Genomic DNA, 7,002 nt, shown 5'->3' with positions numbered 1-7,002 from the left:
TAGGGGTATTTTTCCGGGTCGCTACAATCGACACCACTAACAAGGAATCTCGCCCCGAGATTCCACGTCAACCTAAGGGGGAGTTGGTTAAACTATCGGATCTTCTTGTACCATGTTGACAAACACCCGACCTTGGCGTGGATCCTTCTTCTGTCGAGGTGTTGATCTTCTCGACACCACTAACAAGAGTTGTTGCTCCATGTTGAACGGTGACACCACCAACAGGAAGTCTTGTTCCGATGTTGATGATGCTCTTTCACCGGAACCTCCGAAGATCGGACCTAATAGGCAAGGGGCAAAAATCGTCCAACCCACGTAGAGACTTAAGACTCAGAGAACTCGAATAAGAGAGAAGACTCAAAAATCGCAAAGGTAAGAGGAGAAAGAATTTAGGTAAGGAGAAAAATTTAGAGCTAATCAGAACTATCCAACGATGTTTCAGAAAATAGGTTTTGATACTAGACACAACATCCGTTTGGCAAGGTTATCCTACAGGCTGGACTAGTGGGGTATCGACAACCTGAGGCTCTGATACCAACTTGTGACGCCCCGGAACCGGTACCATGAGGATCCCAGTGACTCCGCCGAAATCTGCACGATATCGATTCTAGGAGACGCACCACCAAGCGCCTCGTACACGCCGAAGCATGCACGCGATGCGGGTGGAATCAATCACGAGCGGTAACATTACAACATGATTACAATAGAGCCCACAAGAAACAAATATATTACAACAACGACTTCAACGAGTCAAGGTACAAATAGATACATACAAAGATCCAAATCATACAGAAGATCAAATACATCCGAGTACGGACAAGATACAAATTGGACTAAGAGTCCTGAAGATAACCAGTGGCGTCCATAACCCTGCCCAGGCCAAGTCGGAAGGGTAACCTTGCTAACGTCGTCTTCATCGAACATATCTTCATACCTGCCCGGTTATATCCCGTAGAAGCAGCAATAAGTACGGGTTCGTACTTAACAAGACTTCAAGACGTATAAGCATTCGTAAACCAGTCATCCTTTGTACTTGAGGCACGCAGGGGACTTAGAGGACGCAAGAGGAACATCATAGGCAATATGGTGGGGTTAAGCGGCAGCGTGCATGCACTAAAAACCTATAGAGACACTCTACAACAGTCGTCTATCAGAGAAGGTGAGAGAGCGCATAACTAACAGTTCTATACTCTGCAAACATAACACAGCCGATGTGTTCCCCCTTCGCCAAGAAGTACTTACAAAGGCACTCACACGGTTGTCAAGTTTTAACCTGTTATTATTTAAGTTGTGCTAACTTACTACGCAAGTTATTAGTATGGAAACAACAGGTGTAAGTTGTCTATGGTCTAGTCATACAGCTCCAAGTCGTCCATAACCGCGGACACGGCTTATCGATAAGATGTAACCCTGCAGGGGTGCCCAAATGTGCCCACACGCACGATCAACCCACTTGCGACAGGTGGATATCATGACTCGCACTCTCCTTCACGACAACAATGTCCAGGAAGCCACCTAACCAAGTTAAACCCGTATCGAAGTCCGGCCGTATCTTCGAAGCGGACTTAGCTATGTGCGCCAGCGTGCTAGGTGGTGTAAACACACACTGGGGCGATAAACCACTTCACAGAGGCTCCGAGACCTATACGTGCATACCAGAAACAAGGGATACATGGCACCCAGGGGCTTCCCAAAATAAATAAGTAACAGGTTGGCATGCACGCAAACAACAAATGGTAAAACATTGCAAACTAGTTGTGGCCACTGGACAAAGCTGTAGATTCCGGCAGTGGTCGAGGGGAGACCCAGAAACATACCCACGTGTGGTTAGAGCGCTCAGTCTCGGAACAGATAACAAGAACTCGGGGTCCTAGGTTTTAAAGAAACACAAGTGAGCCGTCACAAAACGATCAGCTGACCCACCGATGTCTCCGCTAACAACTATTAACAAGTAACCATGATATCCTCAACAGATATAACCATAAACCATGTTTCATGTTCCCGAACTGATAACCCGATAAGATAGCATAACGGTAACACGATATAAACAGCACTAGCATGCACTATGACTCGCAAGGCAGACCCGATAACCAAACAATAGCTGTAGGTGTTTGGTGGAGGCAATATAGGCTGCTTGAGGTAACAAGTGGAAGGGACACGTGATAAGAACGCAACTCGAGGATAGCATGAGGGAGAAGGCAAAATAAAATAGGTGATCGACTTCTGTAGGGGCAGAAGTATAGGGGAAATGCTTGCCTGTTAAAGCTTGCCGAGGGACATCCGGAGAACTTGGCGTATCTCACAACACCACTTCGTGATCCTATCCGGAAGAAGCAAATGTTGGAACACACAACGCATGCAAGTCTTACTACTACGGATAAATAAGATCCAGCATGATCATGGTGTTATGCATGACATGGCAGATATGGTGCAATGCAACTTATCCATTTAAACGGAGTCGGAACCCCGGACAAACAATTAGGTTGAGGTTGCATTTTCTACCGACAAATTTAAGTGTTGATTAGCATGGCACGACATGGCAAGGGTGAGCTACTTCAATATTAAACGGAGCGGGGAATACCACGTCGGTGTTCCGAAATACTCCGCATATATGATACGTGAACATGCATAACTATCAATGCGTGACATGATGCGAGATGCAAACAGATGAATGGATGGCATATTAATGTTCCTTATGTTATTCTGATCAATTTTCATATATAACACTTTTTATTTCGAGCTACCATTTAAAAGATATGATTTATGCCAGAATTACACAATTTTGCAATTTTTCAGAAAATAGAAAAGGGCCCGGGGCTTTTCTCACCGAGACCTGGGCTAGCTGCAGAAACTGACGCGCAGGTCCGGGCGAAGCTGACTGGGACGAAGCTGCAGGGGGGTTGTCGGAAATGTGTCAGGAGCTGAGGACTACGGGTGACAAGGGATTAACTTGTCAATGCCTACGGGTTGTAGACTAGGGTTTAGTTGGAAGTAGAGGGCAAGTAGATCTCGAAGGTTTCAGCCGAAATGTACTCGACGATTATGAAAACTAGGGTTTGAGAGACAATGATTCGATGCTTTCTTTGTCCCTCGACTCCCCCTTATATAGGAGGTGGAGTCGAGTGATTCGTATTGTACAAGTTACAGAGTCCGGGAGGGTTTCCAACTCATCCCGCAAGATTACAAACATCATCTCCTAATACAACTCTAGCTTTCCTTAATATCAACTTGGGCTTCCGATTCTTCTTATTCTTCGAGTCGTGGGCCTTCAGTAAACCCCGGGTACTATCTTCGGCAGGCCCATTGGGCATGCCTATGTCAGTAGCCCCCGAGATTTTGCTTGAATCGTAGAGTCAGGGAAAATCTCCACTGTTTATATTTACTCGACAACTTTAAGCTTCTCTATATTTCTTCATATGAATTTCTATATTGTACATGGATAATGGTAGTTAGGGCTAGTTCATCTGACGGATCAGGTACTAGTTAACTGCTCTAGTGGCAATCCGCAAAAACCTACTTCAAGATCACGTCCCTGGACCTTATCTCGGGATACTGGTGTAAACTCCGACAGGTGCCGCTTAAGGTCTTACCATTCTGTCGAGTCCCAGTCATATTTATCGGGTACCTAACGCGTCCGTTAGGATTTTTCTTCGTATCTGTTGATATGGATAAAAGTAGAAAACCGACGTCAGAGACGGCGCCACGCCACACAGAACGGATCTGGGGTCTTACCTTCGCAAATTTTGCGGCATTCAGAAATTGTTCGCAACTTTGGCGTTCTGAGAATATATTGTCGAGTGCTTATTCGGCTGTTGGAATGGCACATTTTATTGAGTCAACGGATGACTTATATTGCTCTCCCGATGGGAGTATATGTAGAGTTACTTATAACTCGAAATATACTCTCTTGTTCTTCTATCTTTCTTTCTTTTTTATAATTTCATCGGGCACGCGAACAGCGTTCCCGATGGGAGTAGCCCCCGAGTCTACAGCCAAGGACTTGTGCTTGGGTGTAGGCTCCACGCCTTATGCCGCTATATTTTTTTCCTCTGCCGAAATTTTCAAATCTCTCGGGTGCGCGAACAGCGCTCCCGATGGGAGTAGCCCCTGAGGCTATGAGCATATATTTGTATTTGATCATAGGCTCACACCATTTCTATTTTGTCTTTCTCGAATTTTTCATTTTTCCAAAGTAGCCCCCGAGCATTTGATCAAAAACTTGTATTTGATCAAAGGCTCTTCAATATCAAAGGCTCTCCAATATCAAAGGCTCTCCAATATCTTTTGCTGTCGCCTTTTTTATGAAGCTGGTAAGTCGAATTTTTCTCTTGCTAAAGTGACGTCATTGCTGACGATAGCCACGACCGCAGTTCCTGGAAATCGCGAGAAGTTCTCTCTCGCTGCCTTGCGGGCCACAATTACGCATCATATTGACACGTCGTGCAAGTGGGGGACACACGTCCTCCGCTTTTCTTGGCGCACGCACTGTAACTCCTCCAGGGTGAAATTACTTTTTTACCCCTGTTCCACGTGGACATCATCTGCCGCACACTTTTTCCATCCGACGGTACGCCGCTTCGCCGCACCTCTATATAAGGTCCCCTTCTTCTTCCTCCAGCACTTTCGCTCGCGCCGCTCTCCTGCTCTCCTCTGCAAAAATCTCCTCTTGCTCCCCATAGTTCCCTGAGCTCAACTTCCCTCGAGCTGTACTCCTGCGCCATTGTTGATGCCACCGCGCAGACTGACAAGGCACAGCACGCCAGAATCAACAATGGCTTCCGCGGATCTGGGGAGCGCTGAATGGGAGAGATCCAAAATCTCTACCCAAGACATCAACCTCCTGAAGAAACTGGGGATAAGCAAGAAGCCCAAGGCGCTGTGCTTCCCCAGCGAAGAGAGCTACCCAACCCCTCCAATGGAGTATCGGGTTAGTTTTGTCGATCATCTCATCCGCGGCCTTTCTGCCCCCATTCACCCTTTTCTTCGGGGGTTGCTTTTTGTTTATGGACTGCAACTTTATCACCTCACACCCAATTCTATCCTCCACATTTCCATCTTCATCACCCGCTGCGAGTCCTTCCTCGGCGTCCAGCCTAACTGGGCGTTGTGGAAGCGCATTTTCTTTTGTCGCCGCAATGGCTCTCCCAATGTCGCCTATAACATAGGCGGCGTTGTTATCTGCGTCCGCCCTGATGTCGATTACTTCGATGTCAAATTCCCTTACTCAGTTCAAGGGTGGCGCAAGAAGTGGCTGTACATCCATGAGGAAAATCATGGATGTGCGGAAGACAACATCCCTCCTTTTGATGGTGCCGAGAAAATCTATCGCCGCCGCTCCTGGGATGCAAAGGCTACCGAGGAAGAAAAAACGGCGACGGAGGCATTGATGACCCGCATCCACGAGCTGCAAAACACCCGCGGCAAAGAGCTGTCGGGTATCCAGATCACGGCGTACATCCTTAGAATCAGAGTGCAGCCTCTGCAGGCTCGCAAAAATCCCCTCTGGAAGTATACTGGCGACAATGATGTGGATCAGTTGTCGGTAGATTTGTCGATCAAGGATTTAGAAAAACTTGTCTGGAAGATCTCCTCCCTGACTTCAAAAGATCCTGTCCCTTCTTCTTGTCGCGTAAAACCATATAGCGCCACCAATGAGCTTCCCAAGGTAACCTTTGTCGACTGGCTCATTTTTATTTGCCATCCTTTACATAACTCTTTTGTTGACGCCTCCCCTTGTTTTTGTATAGAACCACCCAGATCTTGTCTCGCTTCCTCCCCTTCCTGAAGGTGGAGAAGTCGAAGAACGAGCTGTTGTCACTGATGACAACCAAGATGCTCCTTCTTTTGAGAATGAACCCGCAGGTTCTCGAAAATCTGCGGGATCTTCTGAAAAGGAAGCTGCCTCTGAGGCTACCGCATCGGCACAGTCTCCTCCTCCTGTTGTTTCCCCAAAGAACAAAAGGAAAAGGATGGATGTCGAAGATTCCGGCACCTCCAAAGCCGAAGAAGCTGCTCCTTCACGTCGGAAGGTAGCTTTCGATCCATACCTTGAAGCCCTCGTCAGTTCGTAAGTCACCTTTTGTTTCTTACTGTTTTGCTATTTGAAGATTTTTGTCTATCTTGCTTCTTATACTGCCGCCATTTAATCGTAGTGGTGACGAGGAAGAAATGCCAGCTTTTGATGCGACTGCTCGAACGAGTACGTCGCATACTTTAGTTGTTTCTGAAGTGCAAGTTGAAGGAGAAGACTCTTCGCCTCCTCAAAAAACACCGACGAACCTCCTCCTCCTGCGAGCCCCCTTGTCCCTTCACCAAAAAGGGCGAGGGTTGAAACAATCACAGAGCCTACCCTGCAATTGGGTAGCTCCTCGACTCCTCTTCTGGATGATGTAAGTTCTTGAACGCTTTCTGATGCTATTGATATTTTCACTGTTTGCTTCTTTTTATTTTGTGCTATCGCATTTTTGTTTCCTACTGACACTTTCTTTCTTTGTCTTTCTTTAATAGCCTTTAATTAAGGAGTTCATCCGCTTCGGTGCCCAATTCGTTGGGTACCGCGAGTATGCTAGCAAAGCTGAAGGTACTGACTTCCTGCTTCTCTTTGCCCATGACTTCTTGCTCCTTTCTTGTTGTAATTTTGACTTACTTTTGACTATTTTGGCAGAAAAACTTGCGGAGGCCAACAAACATGCCGACACACTTGCTCAGAAATTAGAGCAAAGTGAGGAGGCTCGTAAGAAGGCCGAATCTAATGCTAGTAAGGCTAAGGAAGAGGCTGACAAGGCCAAAGCAGAAGATGCTGGTGTCGAAGAGCTTCAGAAGAGGCTTCATGACGCTGAGACTGCCTTGAGCGAGCATAAAACCGCACAAGCTGCTCGTGGATTCACAAAACCGTCGCTTTGTCAGTAAGTACTCGATCTATTTTGCATTCCTTGGACTTGCTTTTATTTACTTGTTTGTTGACCAACATATTTTTTCCTCGACAGGGAAAACAAACCAAGA

This window comes from Lolium perenne, chromosome 1 (assembly GCF_019359855.2).
Source record: "Lolium perenne isolate Kyuss_39 chromosome 1, Kyuss_2.0, whole genome shotgun sequence".
Classification (NCBI taxonomy): Eukaryota; Viridiplantae; Streptophyta; class Magnoliopsida; order Poales; family Poaceae; genus Lolium; species Lolium perenne.
The sequence above is the reverse complement of the archived record's forward strand: the minus strand, read 5'-3'. Positions refer to the sequence as shown.